The 21,228-nt window shown below is 48.2% G+C and overlaps 1 protein-coding gene and 1 pseudogene across 13 annotated transcripts in view; one reads left to right on the forward strand and one right to left on the reverse strand.

Moving 5' to 3' along the window:
- The window catches only part of Pitpnm2 (phosphatidylinositol transfer protein membrane associated 2), a 144,954-nt gene that overhangs the window by 43,100 nt on the left and 80,626 nt on the right, over positions 1 to 21,228 (reverse strand). The gene's annotated exons all lie outside the window — the stretch shown is intronic.
- Positions 1,027 to 1,942, forward strand: LOC116104645 (annotated as a pseudogene). Its single transcript, XR_004123945.1, has one exon. The product of XR_004123945.1 is annotated as a 60S ribosomal protein L7 pseudogene (transcript).

The following is a 21,228-nucleotide window of genomic DNA, read 5'->3' on the forward strand; positions in this document are numbered from 1 at the left end:
AAAAAAAAAAATCTTCAAAAGAATGCAAACTGTGGACTCTGCGTATGTGTCAGGTCATCAGTTGTAATGAGAGGATTACTTTGGGTGGGAAATATTGTCCAGCAAGTAAAGGCACTTGCTGCCTGATGGCCAACTTTTGATTCCCTGCAATCTACATAATAGTAGGGAGGACAGAACTGACTTCAACAAGTTGTCCTCTGATCTTCTCGCATGTGCTGAGGCACACATGCCCATCACTATATCATACATAGATCATACACATACAATAATGAATATTTGAAAGGAACCACATTGATGTAGGCTAGTAGAAGTTGAAGATGTTAACGTGGGGCAAGGACATTAACAGACTCTTAATTTCCACTTAATTTTAATGTGAACCTAAAACTGCTTTTAAAATAGAATTCATTATTTAAAGAATTAATAACTCCAACTTCTTAAAAGTCCTCCTTGTGAGAGCAGTTTAGTGGTTACAAAGCACCAAAGGGCAGAGGTACCAGGGAGTCATTGTGTAATGGTCAGAGTTCTCATTTGGGTAAAGAATACACTTTAGAAGTGGCTGTGGTGACCGCTGCAGGCCCCTGGGGAAGCTCTTAACACCATGGAGTGGAATGCTGGAGAGTGCTTAAAATAGCAATTTTTTCTTTTTCTTCAAGGCTGTTGATGGAACCCAGGGCCTGTGTTTGCTAAGTAAGCACTTTACCACAGAGCTAGCCAGCCCTTTAGAATGGAAAGTTTTATGCTACATGTCCTCTATCAGACTTTAGAAAATCCAAAATATAGTATACTAAGACCACTGAATTGTACACTTTTAATGTATTAATGGAATAAGTATTTGAACTGCATCTCAATAAAGTTATTTTTTAAAGATTTTTTTATTAAACTAATAAAATTTGTTTTAAAATATACAACTCAGTATTGACATTTTAAAGTCATCAAATAATAGTTAAATACTTTTTAAATATACATGATATCTTCTGAAGCTAAAAGTAATATGCACTCAACCAGTTTTAAAAATCTATTTGGGGCATGCGCCACCTCTCTCCTTTTCCGGCTGCAGCCGTGGAGGTCGTTCCAGAGAAGAAAAAGAAGGCTGCCACTGTGCCGGAAACCCTTAAGAAAAAGGTTCCTGCCGTGCCAAAAACTCTTAAGAAAAAGGTTCTGGCTGTGCCAGAAACCCTTAAGAAAAAGCGAAGGAATTTCGCAGAGCTGAAGGTGAAGCGCCTGAGGAAGAAGTTTTCCCTGAAGACACTGCGAAAGGCAAGGAGGAAGCTCATCTATGAGAAGGCCAAGCACTATCACAAGGAGTACAGGCAGATGTACCGGACTGAGATCCGGATGGCCAGGATGGCCAGGAAAGCTGGGAACTTCTATGTGCCTGCAGAACCGAAATTGGCGTTTGTCATCAGAATCCGAGGTATCAATGGAGTAAGCCCAAAGGTCCGCAAGGCATTGCAGCTTCTTCGTCTTCGACAGATCTTCAATGGCACCTTTGTTAAGCTCAACAAGGCTTCGATCAACATGCTGAGGATTGTGGAACCGTACATTGCATGGGGGTACCCCAACCTGAAGTCAGTAAATGAGCTCATCTATAAGCGAGGCTATGGTAAAATCAATAAGAAGCGGATTGCCTTGACAGATAATTCCTTGATTGCTCCATCTCTTGGTAAATTTGGCATCATCTGCATGGAGGATCTAATTCATGAGATCTATACGGTTGGGAAACGCTTCAAGGAAGTAAATGACTTCCTGTGGCCCTTCAAATTATCTTCCCCGCGAGGTGGAATGAAGAAAAAGACAACCCACTTTGTAGAAGGTGGAGATGCTGGCAACAGGGAAGACCAGATAAACAGGCTTATTAGACGGATGAACTGAGGTGTCATCCATGGTATTTTTGTAATCTGGTCAGTTAATAAACAGTCACAGCTTGGCAAAAAAAAAAAAATCTATTTGGAACATTAAACATGACAGAAGTAGAAAAAAAAATCTCTTATGAAGTCCTCTATGAAAGGAAATTGTTACAAGTTCCTGATTAGACAGTATAAAGTTATTTTTTAAAAAGTCTTTTTCTGAGAGGATAGGAACTCCACTGAAGACCAACAGAATCAACTAACCTGGACCCTTGGGGCTCTCAGACACTGAACCACCAACTAAAGAACATACAAGGGCTGGACCTAGGCGCCTCTGCACAAATGTAGAAGATGTGCAGCTTGGTCTTCAAGTGGGTCCTGAACAACTAGTGCAGGGGCTATCCTAAAAGCTGCTGCCTGTATGGTGGGGGCTATGTTCTCCCAGCTGGGCTGTCTTGTCTGGCCTCAGTGAGAGGATACACCTAGCCTTACAGAGACTTGATGAGTCAGGGTTGGGGGATACCCAAGGAAGCCCCCACCCGATCAGAGGAGAAGGGGGATTGTGGGAAGGGATGATCATGAGGGAGGTGGTGAGCAGGATGTAAAATGAATAAGTAAAAGAAAAAGTCTTTTTCCTTTTAACCCTTTGGTGACTGTTTGTACAATGAAGAAAAAGGTTTTCTGAAGTTTAGCAATTCCTTTTTATTTATTTTAGATGTATGCAAACAGATGTGAAGATGTGAGGGCTAATCTTGGCTGTCAATCTGAATCAAGTAAAGCCCAAGCAGCTGGGCACACACCAGTGAAGGGTTTTCCTGATTGGCTCATCTTGCTGGCAAGTTCATCTCTCCTGCTGCCAAGGCATCCCTTCGCTGGCCGGAGAGCCTTTGGGATTCTGGAGTATACTGAAGACCAGCTGAGACGTCCAGCCTCAAGGACTAAACAGCTAACTACTGGGTTCTTGGTCTTTCCCTTGGAGATATCTACAGCCTATAAGTCACTCTAGTAAATCCCTTTTTAAATATAGATAGATTCATTTTAACAGTTCTGTTCCTCTAGAGAACCCTGACTAATACAGATGTGTCTCTGGCTAAATTCAAGTACATCTTAAATATGTGAAGTTGCATGTGGGCTAAAATAAAGCTGATAAAGCAAATTTGTTCTTTTATGTGCTAGGCTCACCTTGCATATGTCAGGCAGGTGCTGTTACTGAGTCATACCCAAGCCCCTGATTTTTCAGTCCGAAAAGCATTTAAAACCTTGAAAAGAAATCATATCTATCATCCATACTCTTAGCACAGGTCTGTCTACATGTTTGCTGGATGCCTGTGAGGGACTTGCCTCTGTCAGTAGACTCTGGGGTACCTCGTGCTTGCACTTTTCTACACGGCTTGATACTGGGCAGCAAAGCTGGAGCTGTGTGTGCAAAGGGGCCAAAGAGGGCAATGGTGCAGAGATGAAGGTCGCTGGCCACACCTGCCCTTCTTGGCTCAGACTCATTCTGAGTCCAGCTACCTACTGTCTTTGACCTTTTGTTTATTTTCTACAAATAGGGGTGCGAACAACTCTTGGGGTGTCCTGTGAAGTGTGATATAGCTCAGCAAGTCTCACCCCACTGTCACAACATTGAATCCACTGGTATTGTTACTGGCCTCTCAAGGTCAGAAAGGCCAGTCATGGGCAGATGGCTACCCTGGCTGGGATTCCACTCCCAGTAGCTGACACTAAACCCACTGACTTGAACCTGAGGCTGGGGGCCCGAAGGAAGAATGCCCTGCCACAAGGGCTTTGCTGGCTGGCCTGACAGGCACACATAGTTCCCTTGGTCTACATGATTAATATTATTATTGCCCTCATGTGGCCAGACAGCCCCTCTGGATTTGTTCCTGCTGAGTCTGGGGCCAGGGAGCAGCCCAGGAAGAGAGGGAATAGGATTTGTGTCTGCTGTCCCTGGCCTCACCTTAGCCAATCCCTAACTCAGGCAACCTCATAACACCCAGTGCAGCAGCCTGGGCACGAGACAGACTTGCTCCATCTCATCCCCGCTGGAGCCATGACAGCACAGACAAAATTATAGTTCCCGCTGGCCAGAGGGCAGCTTTGGAGGGTCTGGGGCAGCCAGAGGCAATATGGAAAATGGAGGTTTCCAGAGGCCAGTTAGTGGGAACTAGACCAGTATGTCCATATCCCCGCATGCCATTTGGACAAGACAGGGACCTTTGCTGGAGCCTCAAACAGGCCCTGGCTTTTACTGACACCTTCGGGTTTCAGACTCTGCTTTTAGGACCCTAGAAAGGAAACCATCCCGAAATTCTTCAGGGTCCCTGACGGTCCAACAGGGTTAGAGCACATCAGAGTGGGCTCACTTGGTGTCGTATCAGGAAGGCTACGGAAGTGGTAGGGTGGAGCCCTAGACAGAATGCAGAGGATGAGCTGCTTCCAGGCCATGCACCAGGTGGAGTAGAGGTGTGCTGGGTGTCACCCTAGGAATCAAGGCCCCAGCCTCTCACAATAAAGCAGAAAACCTGGCTGGGCTCCTAGGCTAGGAGCCCAAAAGCCTTCCCCAATGAAGGAGCCTAGCAGGGGAAGGCCAGAGCCAAGCTCCATAGGGATAGCCTGCCAGCTGAAGGCATACATGGGAGCTTGTGGAGGATTATGAGAGTTTGGCTGCAAGGGAAGGGAGTAAGCTGGGAGATGGCAGGTCCTCGAGACACCCTGAGCAAGAGGGAAGGCGGGAGAATTGAGTTTACAAGGCTTAATCTGTTTTTCCGGGATTAGCTGGGGTTTGACGTCACAGATGGGAGCCAGGAGTGAGGTTGAGCAGACACGAAGGATGGAATCTATCCAAACGCAATTCAGCTGCATTCTGGTTATTAAGTCTGGAAGCTGTTCAATGCAGGGTCATCAGGAGTCTGGACTCTGGCAGCTTAGAGGGAGACAGGGAACTACACAGGGAGGGTGTGGGTGCTCTGTGACTCACTCGTGTGTGTATGTGCAGGAACCTGATGCTCCCTTGGTCTCCTGTTCTAGAAAATTCTAATGCTCCTCTCAGTCTCCCAAACTCTCTGGTCCCCCAAACAGGAGCCAAAAAGCATAACAGCAATCCTGCTGCCTTTGCCCCCCCCCATATATAGCGATGAAGGGGTGACAAGGGGCAGAAGGGAAACAGCCCTACATATGGACTGCCTTGGGGAGAGATGCTCTGGATGCATGAGATGTCTCAGGAGGAGCAAGTACATCGCCTCAGAGCCCAAGTCCTACCTCTCACTCTCTTGGTACCAAAGACTATACCAGAGTCTCACACTTGCCAGGCAGGCCTCCTACTACTCAACTACACTCCAGACCCTGGAGGCCTCCCCTGATGAGTGTGTGCTGAGCTAAGGAACATGTAGGGCCCTGGTCTGTAAGGAAGAGGCTGAGGTTGCTGTCCCATACTGGATTTCAGAGGATGATTTTGGCTTCAGCTAGCTGTTTTCCATCCTGGATAGGGGCCAAGGTCAAGAAGAGCTAGAGTACAAGAAGAGTAGAGTCCCTGTCCCAGTGTCCTCTACTACTCAGAGCAGCATGGCACACAACCCTCCCTTACTAAGCATGATGAAGAGAGGGCCTTAGAGAGTACTGCTGCACTCACCTCAAGTCCCAGAGAGGGCCCTAAATCTCACCACTATGCCCCTAGGGTGCCACACTGGGATTACTGCTAAGCCACTGCCTGGCTTGTCAACAGAGCGCATGGCCAAGCAGATACATGGTGGCACCGCAGTGGTGTGGAGCTCTGCAGGGTGTTTCGCCTGTGATACTTCACCCCAGGACAGCATCAGGGAAGCAGCAGATACTGAGGACCAAACAGTCTCAAGAAGGCAGCACCCTCCTACAGACCAGCAGCAGGACAGGGAAGCCCTGAACTTATAATTCCCAATCTTAGAGTAGCTGCCAGTGCTACACCCTCACCTAGGATGGGAGGCAACTGCAGAGGAGGCCCATGTGTGAGAATATGGCCCGAGGTCCCAGACACCAGGGCCTGGCACTAGCTGAAACCATCCTTATCCAGCCTGCTGGAGACCCTGCTGCCAACCTCTGGGGTTGGCGCTCCTGTTGAACAGTGAACATGGCCAACATACCTCTGTGAGCCTGACTATGACCAGAGGCAGCCTGTGCTTGCTTCAGAGCCCCTCATTCTTAGTCCTGTTCCTTCCCCGGGGACCTCCGCCAGAGCAGCGGCAGGCTGCCACCCTCTAGCCTCCGGGAGCCTGCTCACCTAAGAAACAGGCATACCTTTAAGGGACAGAGTCCCTAGTTCCTGGGCTTCAGGAGGGAGGATCCCTGGGGTGGGAGCACCTCCAGGACAAGGAGTCTAGGGAGGATTTGTAGGAAGTCTATTGGGCTACGGGCCTTATTCCAAAGGCTCTCCCAGTTCTAACAAGCCTTAAGGGAAACTCTAGCTTTTGAGTGGTCCCCAAATGCCACGGTTTCTAAGAGGCATGGGTGGAGATTTTACTAGGGATCTTTCACTCCTGAGAAGGCAAGCTGTGATGGGGAGATGATGAAGGGACTCAATACTGTTATCTAAAAATTTAATCTATGTAAAAATCTAAAATATTTTAAATTTTCATAAATTTGTTTTAAATTTATAACTGTCTTTAAAATTTTTAATTTAAAATATCTTCATTTACATTTAAAAATTTTTAATTATTAAAATTATATTACTATATGTAAATAACATAAAATCATATTAAAATAATTTTAATATGTAATTTAACAATATATAATAATAACAACTAAATTCTCTAAGTTCCTGCTGCTGCTCATTCTACCAGAGATAAGCAAAGACACGGGTGGGGCATGACTCTCTAGCTGGAAGCTGTTGGATGCTCCCTTGCTGCCCTGGCTGCCTCCAGCAAAAGAGCTGTCAATCACACAGCTCACCATGACTACCCTTATGCCCGCATCAGCCATCCTGAACACTCCATGGTACCATGGGGAAACTGCACAGTGATCAGAGCTGCTTGCTCCAGCTCCTGCAGGCAGGGCCCCAGCCAGGCCTGCTTCGGTTGGCACTGGGCTCTTTGCTATCACAAGCCTCTGTGAACTTTCCGTGACCCTGGCTGGGGCTAAAGAGGCAAGCTGTGATAGGTGCAAACACAAACCTTCATTTGCAACTGAGGTCCAGTGTGACCAGTGTGAAGCTGGCTGGCAGCTTGGATCTTTTGTGGTATCTCCCAGTCTTCGAGTGTTTTTGGTTGTTGTTTTTGTTTGTTTGTTTGTTTGTCCTACTTCCAGTAGAGAGGACCAGGACTGAACATTGAGGAAAGAAGCAGAGACAGAAGTGAAGGCAGCAGTGATAGCGGAGAAGCCACACACCGAGCTTGGAGCAGGCAGCTGCTTGACGGCCAAAGCCAACAGTTGGACCCCTAAAGGAGCAGCCAGCCGGAGCAGGGACAAGGGAGATGGGGGATGGTAGGAGTAATGAGGAGGTAAGGTGCTGAGGCTGTAGGAGAGAAGGCTGTAGGAGCAAGAGAAGAGATGCTGCAAGCCCTGGCCATTGGAAGTCAAGAGAGCTGTTAAGCCCACAGGGACAAAGGCCTTGGACACATCCCTATAAGCCGGTGCTGGGCACGGTTGCTATCAAAGGCGGAGGAATTCCCACACCCAGGCCCACTTGGAAGCAGATGCTAGTCAGTGTTTAACCCTGATTGCCAGGGTCCCACAGGGTTACACTTATAGAGCGGGGTGTGTGTGTGTGTGTGGGGGGGTCTTTTAACCAGAGACATGCACTAGGGGGCGCCACCTGCTGCTGCTAAAAAAAGCAGAGGCATATAAGAGCTACCGAAGACCAACCCTAAAGGAGCCGCTCATCACTTGCCCACAGTTCCTATCCTGGTAACCCCAGCCAGCTGACTGGCCACAGGAGCTGTGACCTGCATCACAGTGCATCACAGCAGTGTATCATGCTGCTAGCTACATTTTACCAGTAGCCACCTCACCGGTCTGGGTTTGACACTCCTCCAGGCCAGCCATGCTCAAGAGTTTAGAGAGATACCTCAGGAGGGCCCAGCTCCTATGCTCCCACCACACTAAGCAAGTGTCCACATGTCCTACATTTGATTTTTGTCTATCTTATCTATATCATCCAACCCCCTCCATCAAATTAGAGCAAGCCTTCTGCACTCAACCCATCAGCTTCAGAACAGGTGGGGCATCTCTGTTCCTATCTGAAGGCAACAGGTCTCATGTCCTCTTGTTCTTTGGGAATCTTCTCCCCTAGCATGCTCCAAGCCCTAGCATCTGCTGGAGATGTCATCACCTCTATTGGCATCTAAATGCAAACAACTACTACAACTGCAAAAAATAAAGCCAAAGCCCCTGGCCCTCCTAACTCTGGCCTCCTTGGTCCTATCCTCTTCCTCTGATGTCTGAGTTAACAAGTACCCCTACAGGCCAATGCTGCTCGCTCACTATTCCCACTTTCTCTCTCGTACACTCCTGTCTCTGTGCAATGCACTTTGGCACCCCTCCCCATCCCACTAAGACTACATTGATAGGGGACTCAATGACCTCCCTGTCTTATCCTTATTAGATCCCCACCTTTCCTTAAGAGATGGGACAGCTCTGGTGTAGGGGCCCCTGGAACTTGCAGGCAGACGGTTTCAACCCATGTCTATATTTCTGCCTGAAACATGTTTTCCCACTCACTTGGCCAACACACCCAGCAATGAACCTCAGCTGGAGTCCTCTGGGTACAAGACTTCAGTACCTGGCTCTCTGACTCATTTGGGGGCCTGTCACTTGCAAGTTCTGATTTTCTTTCTGTTCCCAAACCAGCAAGTGTTTTGAGGTCTGCAAATAGCACCGTGGGGCTCACATCATGCTGGAGAGTCCAGGAACTCTCCCTTGCTTCCCCAGAACAATCTTTTTAACGTAAAAGGCAAGAGGTGTTGGGAGGGAATCAAGGCCACCACAATTGAAGAGTGTGAGTTGAGAGCTAGCTAGGTTCCAATTCCTGCCCTTTAAACCTCCTCTGCTCATGGACCACAATGGCACACAATTCTGAGGCTCGGATTCCCCTGGCTAGCAGGTGTGGGCCCAGAGGAAGAGTACTGGAATTCTTTTATACTGAGAAACTGCCCAGTGCTTCCCAGTTAAGATCAATGAAATGCTTCTCCAAGACAGACTCTACAACATTCAGCATGACTAAGGGTTGAAGTGCCAGTTTTCACACCAACCTGCCCTCAGTTCTTCATGGTTCTGTGAGGATGGGAGAGAAAGCACACAGTGTGCCTAGATACTACCCTTCTGGGGCACTACCTGGGGGCCTCAAGAAAGCACTATAGCCCCATTGGGCCCCACACAACAGTCTCACCCTAGAGCTCATCATGGAAACGCTACCCTCTGACCCCAGACCACTGTCCATGCTCAGGCTGCATCAATGCATCCCCCCCTGCTTTGTCACAATCGCCCCATGGATTCACTTCTGTGGTGGTCACAGAACTCACACACCCTGCTGTTTACACCACTATCTAATTCTAGGACACTCTTTCCAGTCACCCTCTGTCTTTCCACTGCCCCCATGGCCTCCACTAATCTGCTTTCCATCTGCATGGATTTGTGTATCCAGGACCCATCCTGTACCTGGAGTCTGGCTTCTTGCATTTGGCTTCATGTCTAAGGCTCATGCTGTATCACATCAAGGTTCATTCCTTTTTATGGCTGAACAATGTTGCTCTGCATGGCAACAGGCCCAGTTTATAACCTAGGAGACGGTGACTTTGGGTCTCTTGAGCACCTCACCCACAAACTCTTCAGTCGGTGAAGAGTCAGGTTTACCTCCCTGCCGGGAAAGCAGCTTGAGAACTGAACCATCACCTTCTTAATGGGCCTCCATTTGTATAAACATATACCTCAAGTATTGATAATAACACCATGATTCACACTCTTAGCTTTTAGACCCTGGCTTCCCCAGAACAATCTTTTTAACGTGTAAAAGGCAAGAGGTGTTGGGAGGGAATCAAGGCCACCACAACTGAAGAGTGTGAGTTGAGAGCTAGCGATGTTTACCGAAAAGCTGCATGGAGACGGCTTATGCATGGAGACAGCTTATGCATGGAGACGGCTTATGATCTGTACCTGCAGGAGGGGACAGAGCAGCCTGAAGTCTTTCCCTTTTAAAGATGTGTCACTTAGAGAGATTATTTGCCTCAGTTTCTTTTGGTTCAATCTGTAGGGGGTACACACCTCCCAGCTGAGACAGAGCTCTAATTAAATTCAATCAGTGAGGGGCTACTTGGATTTTTTTTTTAATGTGCTGAATGATATTAATTATGTTAGAAACAAAGGCTGGCAGGAGGAGGAAAGGGGCCAACAGGAGGAGGGGTGGGAGGAGAGGGCTAGATAATAAAGTATAATGACATGCCTACACTAAATACCATAATGAAACCCATCATTTGAATGCTAACTTTTAAAATTAATTGAAAGAGTGAGCAAGGAAGAAAGAAAGAGGTGGTGTCCCTTTCTAAACTCTATCCCCAGACAGAGGCCTGGGAATGTCTCGTGTTTCCCAGGTCAGTCAGGAGACCAAGGCTCCGCAGCCCTGCAAACACGGTTTCCCCTCTAGTCAACACAGGCCCCTAACCTTATCTAGTAAGACTCCACCTTCACCATCTCAACTTCAGATCCAGGCAGCTACCAGGAGCCAGGTTCTATGATGGGCACTGAGGGTCCTGTGGATCAAGACACAAGTACTCAGGAGCCTCTAGTCACTGGAAGACAAGTAGCACACATGCCACCAACACCTGGTCGGATGTATTATCCTGCCCTAAAATAGAAGTACTAGCCAGGCAGTGGTGGTGCACGCCTTTAATCCCAGCACTTGGGAGGCAGAGACAGGCAGATTTTTGAGTTCAAGGCCAGCCTGGTCTACAGAGTGAGTTCCAGGACAGCCAGGGCTACACAGAGAAACCCTGTCTCAAAAAAAAAAAAAAAAAAAAAAAAAGATGTACTAATAGCTGTTGACATGGATGAATGAAAAGACCAGTCCCCCAAAGCTGGGGGCTGGGAGATTCCATCTCTCCATGCTGGCTAGGGCAGTGACCTCTACAGAGATGGAGGCAGAATGGCAGTGGGGAGAGTTAGTGGTTAATGGGCCTTGCTTTAGCTTTCAAAGGTGGGATGCTCTGGAGGTGGCTGGTGATGATGGTTCACCCAGGATGGTTGTTCCCCCAACCCTCAGCTGGAGACAGGGTTTCTCTGTGTAGCCCCGGCTGTCCAGGAATTCACTCTATAGTCCAGGCTGGCCTTGACCTCAGATTTCACAGCATCTCTGCCTCCCAAGTGCTGGGATTGATGATGTGCATGCACTAGCACTGCCTGTCTACCTATGCGATTGTTCTTGAAGCTTCAGAACTAAACAGAGCTAGACCAATTTGAGTTTTGAACTTATATATTTTGCCTCAATTACAACCAAAGCTCAGTTGGGGGCCACAACAGAGAGCTGTGGCAGGTCCCTAACAAGAGAGTGCCCAGACCCTTAGTGCTTTCTTCTCCCCCGCCCCCCAGACCTAGGCAAGTCCGTCTACAGCTCCTCGTCTTGTGGGTGGGGGTTTCCTCTCAGACAGAGTCCCTGCAGCCCCAGCCCTGCCCGCCCACCTACAAAGCACAGCTCTACCTCTGCGCTGCCACCCTGGCTGCTCCCTCTCAGTACTGCTGAGCTGTTGTGACCCTGAAGTGCCTGCCCATCTGTCCCCAGGGCCTGGGCACGTCTGTTCCTTGTCATCATTCAGGCCCCAGTCCAAATGTCACACTTTGGGCTCCAGCTTCCACCTGATTCCTCTTGGAGCCTCCCCTGAACCTGGACTGATCTGAAGTAACTTGTTTACTCCTGGCTCCTTTCTACCCCTCACGGGGATAGAGTGCCCCTGGCTCATTGGTTGCTATAGGCCCAGGAACAAGAGGAGCAAATGAGGAGGGCCATCTATCCGTGAGGCTCATTCTTAGGCAGGAGGCTCTAGACTACACTTAGTAGGCAGCAAAGAAAGGCAGCCTGGCAAGGGCTCGCTGCTCTCTCTCCAGGCAGACAGTGCTCCTAAACAGGCAGCGTTGATCTCCTGCTCTGTCAGCGCTTCCTTAGAGCAACTGTAAGCGTCTCTAAGAATAGTGCAGCCTCCTTGCCTGCTAGGTCCCTGTTTTGTGACAGCATCTGTGACTCAGACTTCTCACAGGGCCAGACTTGCCTCCCCTAGGGTGCATGTAGGGGCATGAAGAACACAGACAGCAGCTGGAGGCCTCAGAGGTAGCGAGGGGGCAGCTGGCTCCTTGGCTCCCTTCCAATGGGGTGGATTGGGAGCGGAGCGGCCTACTTGGACCTAGTGATTAATATCCAGTAACAGCAGGTACACAGAACACTCCAATCAGGACACGATAGCAAGAGTGTAGCCCAGGGTGGATGGGCTATCATTTGATGAGACCACACAGCATCCCAAAACAGAAAGGTAGAATATTTGGTTCCCGGCAAGTGATCCAGGTCTAACCAACTGTTGTTCTCTTGGGCTCAGTAAGAGTCCTAGGTATCACAGGTCAATAACAATGGTGCCCAAATGCCAGTCTCTTGAAAGCAGTCTCTTGGTCCCTAGAGGACAATAAATGCCCGGGCAGTGTCCCTAGGGTAAGTCAGGACAGGTACATTCACATATCTGAACATGCTCTCTCTCACTGTGAGTGCTGTGGTCTTTTCCACCACGCCTCCCAGGGCTGCCAGGAACACAACAGCCTGGAAGGTTTCCCAGGTAACTGGCTCTTCTTTACAGAGCTATTAGCTTCCTTTCATAGCCCCCATAAAACTGCTAGCTGATGATGGATGCCCATCCCTTTCCAGGGAGAAAGAGAAGAAAGAAAACACAAAGAAAACAAAACCAAAAATAAACAGCAACAACAAACAAACAAATACAAAACTCTTGGTCAAACCTGGAAAACTCCATGACTACACTTGGGAAAGAAAGCCTGCCTGTCTCTGAGCTAGGTGGTGGAGCTGTGCAGGATGTGCCCCAACCAACTGTGAAGCAGGGCAGCTTCTCACGGGCACTCCTTTGAAATAGGCAGTGCCGGGGTGGGGGGATGAGACCCTGGCAGATGCAAGCCAGTGATGTCAAAGTTCCCACCCAACCCCCCCAGGCTCCCAGACTAATACCTTGCCCTAGTTTGACAACTTTATGATTTTTAGGAAATACTTATTGGGAAACTTCAAGTAGGAAGAAATGAGTGTGTGGGGGAAGCCCTTATTATCTTTTTTTCCCCTGTCATTTCAAGGGGTAGGGTTGGGTCCTTTCTCTAAGCTGCGGTCCCTGGAGCCATCTTTAAAGAGCTGGATTTGGTGGACTCCAGCTGCTTTTCCTCTTCCCTCCGTGGACTCTCCCTGACTGTGCCGCCTCCCACAGGCAGCCTTCAGTCTGCTTCCACACATCAACCCTTCCTTCATCAGAACAGTTAGGTTCTCAGACCTACTTCATTGCCTCTGTAACCGTTTATTCTCCTCACAGGCCTTCAGCGTTACTTCTGTGCACTGCAAAGTGGGCGCATGCTGCTTTATGGGATGCTCTTCAGCGGAGGCATCCCAGGCAGCCCCAGGGCCTGAGCGTCACCCGTACTCCGTGCTCATGACTCTTGTTTGTTTTGTTTCCTGCATTTCTGTGGTGCCAGACTCCAACCCAGGGTCTTGGGTTCGGCCCATTGAGCGACACTCTCAGCCCAGAACTAGTACTTTCCTATAAAAGCTACTGGAGAACATCTCTGACAAGTGTCTGTTTCTCTAAAGAGAACTTGTCACCTGCCATGAAATTCCAGTCAGAGGTTGTCTCTCTCATCCTTCCACTCTATTTCGCCTCCTGAGTTGACACTGGCTGGATTAGTTTCATGGGGCAGCCATTACAATGCACTGCACACTGGCTGACTTCAAGTAATGCCAATTTTTCCTCTCGGAGTTTCGGAGGCTAGAAGTCTAAAACCAAAATGTCAGTAAAGCCAGTGCCTTTCTCTGAAAGCTCTGAGGGAGAATCTGTTGACAACTCTTTCGTAACTCACGGTGGTTGCATGCAATCTTTGGCCATCCACGGCTGGCAGCCACATGAATCTAACTCTGCCTCTGTTGTCATGGGGTATGTTCTCTGTATCTGTTCCTATGTTTTTACATGGACTTCTTTAAGCCATGTTTCTGAAATTTTTTAAACTTTGTTGTGTATAAGTGTGTGTGGTTTTTCCCAATGAACCATCTCTCCAGCCATAGATCCACAGATGAAAAGATTTTCTCTCTCAGAAAAAAAGAAAGAAAGAAAATATTTTCTCAAAAAAAAAAAAAAAAAAGGTTTTTAGGAGCTGAAGAGATGGATCCGCAGCTAAGAGCACTGACTGTTCTTCCAGAGGTCCTGAGTTCAATTCCCGGTAACCACATGGTTGTTCACAACCATCTGTAATGTGATTTGATGCCTTCTCCTGGTGTGTCCAAAGAAAGTGAGTGTACTCATATAAATAATTACTCTTGTAATATTTGGCTGAATTAAACTTGCTATCTTACTTAGTTTCATACTTTTGTTGAGTTACTGAGTTATTGTTCTGTGTTTTTGTTGTTGTTGTTCCATGGTTTCCATAAGATAAGCTGCAACATCTTTTTGCACACTTGGACATAATTAATCTTATACAAGAATTCACTTTTTTTTTTTTTTTTTGGTTTTTTGAGACAGGGTTTCTTTGTATAGTCCTGGCTGTCCTGGAACTCACTCTGTACACCAGGCTGGCCTCGAACTCAGAAATCTGCCTGCCTCTGCCTCCCAAGTGCTGGGATTAAAGACTGTGCCACCACTGCCCAGCTAAGAATTCACTTCTTGAATGTTGGGAACATTTACTCTTTCTTAGACATACTTTTCTTTCTTCTGGGCCAATTTGGGTCATGTAAATATACTTAGAAAATTATACATTTATGGCTGGGCATGGCTACAAGTGCCTGTGATTTTGCAGACAGTCTGGACTCCAGAAAGAGTCTATAAAAGAACTAAGTCACATCACATATGTCACATAGGTTTTTCAACTTCTGGGGGAGGTCAGTTAGACTATTCTTTCCCCTTCTTTAGTAGTAACTGCTTTCTTGTTAGTCTTCTGTCTTGTGTGTGTTGTTTGTTTTGTTTTAAACCAGACTTCCATATTCGTACCTCATTTTTGTAGTCTTATCAAAAATTGATGAGTATAGTTTTATGACCTTATTTCTTAATAATTCTTTGAATGGATTTTTTTCTTTTGCATTTGAAAGATGAATTCTGTAGTTTTCTTACTTGTCTCTGAATAAATGGCTATGGGCAGTAGTTACTGCCCATCATTTCTTAGACTTTTGACACCTGACCTGCTGACATCGGCTCCCTGCAGCGTGCCTCTTGGTTCCTGTGGGCTCTGGCAGCACATGTCCTGACAGAGTTAGGATCTGGGCAGAAAGAGAAGACAGTGGCTTGGCCTCTACCACAGCCATCATCTCAGTCCTGCTTTGAATATCTCAAGAACTTTTCTGCTTTTTGGGGTTTTTGTATGGTTGGTTGGTTTTTCAAGACAAGGATTCTCTGTGTAGCCCTGGCCTTGAACTCACAGAGATCCGCCTGCCTCTTCCTCCTGAGTGCTAAGATTAAAGGCTTGTGCCACCACTGCCCAGCTGACTTTTCTGTTTTTAAAGTAAGGGTACAATGCTACAGGTAGCCAAGGGTTCTGTAGTCCAAGAGGCCACTGGGCTCCTGCCGTGGGGAAGCTGGATACACTCATGGCAACATGAGCCTTCTCACCTTAGCCAGCTCAGATGGGATTTCTGTCACTCACAATGACAGATGCCTGACTAACCTGTTCCTTTTAATAGGCAGAAAGACACAATTCATTCTACCTCAAGGCCAAAAAAAAAAAAAAATAGACATGCAGAGTGGAACGATGTGTACACGATGTGTTACATGGTTTTTGCCTGTGTCATTCCGAAATCCTCTATATTGCCCCCCTAAAAGATGTGGTGCGAATCTGGTTCTGGGAAAGACACCACACCTATCTATGGGTGTTCTATGAGTAAGGCAACCTGATGTACCATGTGTTAGCCATATGCCACCATCTGTGAAATGTGGTCATTTTCTACAAATCTAGGGAACTGTTTATCAGTCTGTGGGTCAAGACCCCTAGAGGGATTGAATCAGCTTTTCACAGGAGTTGTCTAAGAACACCAGAAAACAGATACTTACATTATGATTCATAACAGGAGCAAAATTACAGTTGTAAAGTAGCAACAAAAATAATTTTATGACGAGTGATCACTATAAAGTGAAGAACTGTTTTAAAGGGTTGCAGAATTAGGAAGGCTGGAAACCACTGCTCCTGAGAAGTCACCGGTACAGGGGTCCTCATACACTGCCAGCTTTGGCCCACCTATTGTGCATGGCACTCTGCAGACTGGGTGCTAAACAGATACAATACTTGGGACTAAAATAACACCCGGCTTGGTGACATCTTGATGCAGCTTTGTGGGAACAGCAGGCTCCTGTGTACACATCGTTCCACTCTGCATGTCTATTTGTAAATTAATCTCACATCAGTAGACTTGGCTCAGATGCCCATGTTCCTGGACCACTTTGAGGCTAGAATGGGCTATAGGAGCCTCTGTTCCACCCGGTTCAGACCCTTTCAACAGATCCAGTGGGTCTCCTTCCTGTCAGGCTCTCTCTAGGTTCCCTCTTTTTGTTATCCTCCTACAAGGAAAAGGACACAGGATGGGGGACAGGGATTCACTATGAGTCCTGTCAACAAGTGTCCCCAGTATACTAATGTAGAGAAGAAATACTTGTGTGTGTGAGACACGAGATTAAGATGAACAGAGTCACACTGGCCACCGGTAGGTCCTCATCTCTGCTGTCCTCCTACTGGCTAACCTGTGGTACAGAACACCACGTATCCCAGGCTGCTGTGACTAAGCTCTGAGAGCTTTGTCTTCAAGTCGCTGTGGCGGTGGTGACCCTTGGCTGTGGGGCAAGGCAAGAGTATCAGGCTGAGCTGGCCACTCGAGATGCAGCACGCTCCTGGCCTGAGTTTAGTAGGAGGAAAGCTAATGCCGACATTAAGCCAGGCTTTCAAGCACTGCTGGCCCAAGTATCAGTTTCCTATCACCTGGCTGACAAACACTTTTTTCATTCAGAACGACTTCAGAGTGCTCTATGCTGGACTGACCATGAGGGCCTTATCCAAGAAGACAGGCATGAGGTCAGTGGCAGCTTGCCCTGGAAACCTCCCTCAGAGTCCAGGCTAGGTTATCTGTCAGAAGCCCCTGCCAACAACTCTAGAAGGCTGGGGACCTGGCCCTCACTGCTCCTTCCATGCTAAGATGGGAAACAGCTGAATTGCGAGGGCCTCCTCTTCTGGCAAGCCTTCCTACCCTGAGGGATACTAGACACCCCTAGGCTTTCTGTGTTTTCCTAGGACGGTGTCCTGACAGAGGATGGGAAAGAGAATCAGGTTTTTCCCACAGGACTTTGTGGGCCCCACACTTAATGTTCACTGAGACAAAGCACCAGCCAGGCATAGAAAGCAGGCAGTGAAGACTGGGAGCAGGGGTGCCATGTGCTGCTAGATTTGAGGTACCTCAGAGCTGGAGGCTCAAGATTTTAGCAGCAGCCAAACAGTGGGGTGTACACCTTTACTTTTAGCACTCCTGAGGCAGATGCAGGCAGATCTCTGTGTTTGAGGCTAGCCTGGTCTACAGAGCTAGCTCTAGGATAGCCAGGGCTACACAGCAAAACCCTGTCTTAAACAACAAGCAAACAAACAAACCCACCACCAAAATGATTCCAGCAGGTAAACCAGGTACCACAGGAAGAGTACAGCAGCTGTGCCTGAGAATGGCTCATGCCTGCAGACCAGTGTCATGCAGAGACCACGTGATGATGGCTGGGTCAGTGGGACCCAAGGCTTCTGAGAGCTGTCTCAGACAATGGCTTCTCGGGCCGGTTATCTGCCACCCGAGGGCTTACTGAGGCCTGGACACGGATGGTGATCACAGCCATCCTAGCTGAGGAACAATCCAGGGTGGCTGCAGTAGAGAGGGGAAAGTGGCTGCACAGACCCAAAGAGCGCAGAGGCTGGCAGGTAGCCTTCCACATGCTCCGGGGATCACTCCTGGACACCAACAGGTTGGTGCTCCTCCTCTCAGAGCTGCTCATTCAAGGTGAGCATGCTCGGACTCTTTCCTACATGTCAGTGTCAGCGCTCCACATTCCTTCCCTGAGCTGAGCCACGGGCAGGCAAAATCATACGATTCAGGCAGTCACACAGCTCTGTGGTCCAGGCCAGAGGCTCGCTGTGTCCCTCAGTGCCACCCTACAGTGGGCTTCCTGTCACTGTGGCTAACCCCTACACTGGGAGCTACAGCAGGGAGGCTCCTTTCGAGCTCGCCCCTTACTCTAACTGTATAGATGGTGCCTCGGCTCCTTCTTCATTAGCCCTCCCATGGTGGCAGACATATAGATGGTGCCTCAGCTCCTTCTTCACTAGCCCTCCCATGGTGGCAGACATATAGATGGTGCCTCGGCTCCTTCTACACTAGCCTTCCCATGGTGGCAGACACAGCTTCCAAGTTCTCAGTGCTCCAGCTCAGGCTCCCTGGGTCATTCTTCCAGAGGCTGCAGTGGCACCTTCTCAATAAGGACTGGACTCTTCCTAAGAACGTCTCCTGGGCTATGCTCTGAGGAGCTACAGGCATGTGTTACAGGCACATGGGGGGAGGTGGTGGTCCACACAGAGGTCCAGGAACAGCCAAGGCTGGTTGCCCTGCCCATGGAAAGCAGCCGAGTCTGCACATCCCCTCCTTCCATGTACCTGAGTCCCCAAGCATTTGCTCTCCACCCCAATTTCAATGTACTTTGAGTGTGAATGCAGGGATGGCCTGTGCGTAAGACTCTTCAGAGGCATCACAGGGAAAGAGAGCTTGAGGCCCAGCCATCCCTTTTACTTTCCTATACTGAGACAAGATACTGAAGACTCAGAATCTTCTGGAGAGGAAGGAGAGGTAATATAACCTCTGTGTGTGTGTGTGTGTGTGTGTGTGTGTGTGTGTGTGTGTGTGTGTGTGCAGTGATAGTGTGGAGTGCTTCTTATACCAGACCTAGTCAAACAAAAACCAAAAAACAAAATAAATAAATAAAGGGATCCAGCCATCACCAAGTGATGCTAAAAGCACCTAACTGCTGGGTGCTCTGATGGATGCATGGGAGCCAAGGCAGGGGCCCCATGGCTGACATTGCCTCCTTTTCTCCAAAATCACAGGAGAGACACTGTGGCTGGTACTGTGAGCAGAGGGCTTTTACAACCAGTAAAAAAAAAAAAGTCACAGAAAGCTTACTTCTGGGGCAAATGCATGTGGGATTTAAGCTTCTTGAATGTCAGACAGGTAGCACATTTCCACACCTTTCAATAATCAAATACATTGAAATTGCTGCACTGAATTCGTGAGTATAGGATATAAAACGGCTATAAATAGCTTCACGTGGACTATAAATAGCCTCACCCCAATTCACGAGGGATTCTGCTGCCAAATGAGCTATGACAAAGCACTTGGATTCCAGAGCTTACTGCATTTGGGGATAGAGAGTAAAGCATTGTGGGTGTGCATGTCAATGTTCTTTATACAGGTCGTGAGCCAACTGTACATCAGGCCAGCTCATCCTACAACCCACATGGTTCTAAGCAAGGTTATGTGTGTCTTACCCTTGAAATTCACCAGGCCCTTGGGCTCTAGGAGACAGTCCAAGGACATTAGTCACAAATAAAGGCAAATGTATGTGCATGTTACACACACACATACACACACACACACACACACACACACACTCACGGTGTGAGAAGGGAGGGAGGGACGGAGGAAAGGGACAGAAAGAGAGAGGGAAGGAGAGAGGGAAGGAAGGAGAAGAGGGAGGAAGGGAGGGAGGGAGGAAGGGCTAGAGGAAAAATGGAAGGAGGGAGGGAAGAAAGAAGGGGTAGAGAGGGAAGGAGGAAAAGAGGGAGGGGGAGAGAGAGACAAAGCAAGCGCAATACCTATAAAAGTAAGCATGAAGGCCGGATGCAGAAGGACAAACAGGAAAGCAGAGCCCAGTTCTGGGATAAAACCTGGACAATATCCTTTGGCCACCTGGGGCTGGGGTCCAGTAGAGCACAGCTCTCTAGTCTCTGTATACAGAGCAGGGGGTGGAGCTCCAGGCAAGGCTCAGCTCTCAGTACTGCAACTTCTGAGCTAGGTTGATCTGGGTGAGCTGTATCTCTACTGGCAGCAATCACCTCAGGCTACGCAAGTCTTTGGTGGGGAGCTGGAGGTTTGGGAGAGAGAACATGAGGCTTCAGCTTCGTGGTAGTGTCTCTTAAATGTCGCTCACTGTGAAGGTCCTGGGAAGCTGTTTACATGTTCAATACAATAGAAGAGTTAACATGGGTGGGCACCTTCATCCCAGAAATGCCTCCACACCCTAGGGGAATCTCTTCTGAGTAGGAACCTTTGTGGGTCCATCCTTAATGCAGGTGTGACCTTTTTTTTTTTTAAAGATTTATTTGTTGATTATATGTAAGTACACTGTAGCTGTCTTCAGATGCACCAGAAGACGGCGTCAGATCTCATTACAGATGATTGTGAGCCACCATGTGGTTGCTGGGATTTGAACTCAGGTCCTTCGGAAGAGCAGTCAGTGCTCTTACCCACTAAGCCATCTCTCCAGCCCCAGGTGTGACCTTTTAAATGCTCTCTCAAGAGATACTCTGAGTTTGGTGGGAAGAGCCCACAAAGCTTCTCTTTGATGAGGCATGGCCTCAATGACAGACACAGGCTAGGAAGTCAAGATGGAGGTTCCAGTTGTAACGCCACCTCTCACTGGTCTAGATCTAGAGTTTGAGCCTTAGATGCTGTATTTATAAAACTGGATGTCTCATAAAGGGCGAACAGGAGAAATAAACCAAGACAGTGTTGAACAGCCAGCATGCAACAACACTCAGGAAGGTGGCCACCATGGTGACAATGATAGGGAACAGTGCTAGTGGAGTGTCCCTTGCTCTCACCCTCATCTGCTCTTTCAGCAGTCATGGCCAGAAGTTCATCAGTCTACGGTCACTCTGCAGCAGGCAGCTGCCCTGCTACCTCACTCACATTCCCAGCAGCACACTCAACCATTGGGAAGGTCCCCTTTCCCACTGCAACTGAAGCCATGAAAATGACAGGAACTTGGCTAAGATTATTAAGCAAGTCAGAAACAAGGAGGGATAAGAACTCTCTATTGAGCCGGGTGGTGGTGGTGCACACCTTTAATCCCAGCACTTGGGAGGCAGAGGCAGGTGGGTTTCTGAGTTTGAGGCC

The sequence above is a fragment of the Mastomys coucha genome, unplaced genomic scaffold (genome assembly GCF_008632895.1).
Source record: "Mastomys coucha isolate ucsf_1 unplaced genomic scaffold, UCSF_Mcou_1 pScaffold22, whole genome shotgun sequence".
NCBI lineage: Eukaryota > Metazoa > Chordata > Mammalia > Rodentia > Muridae > Mastomys > Mastomys coucha.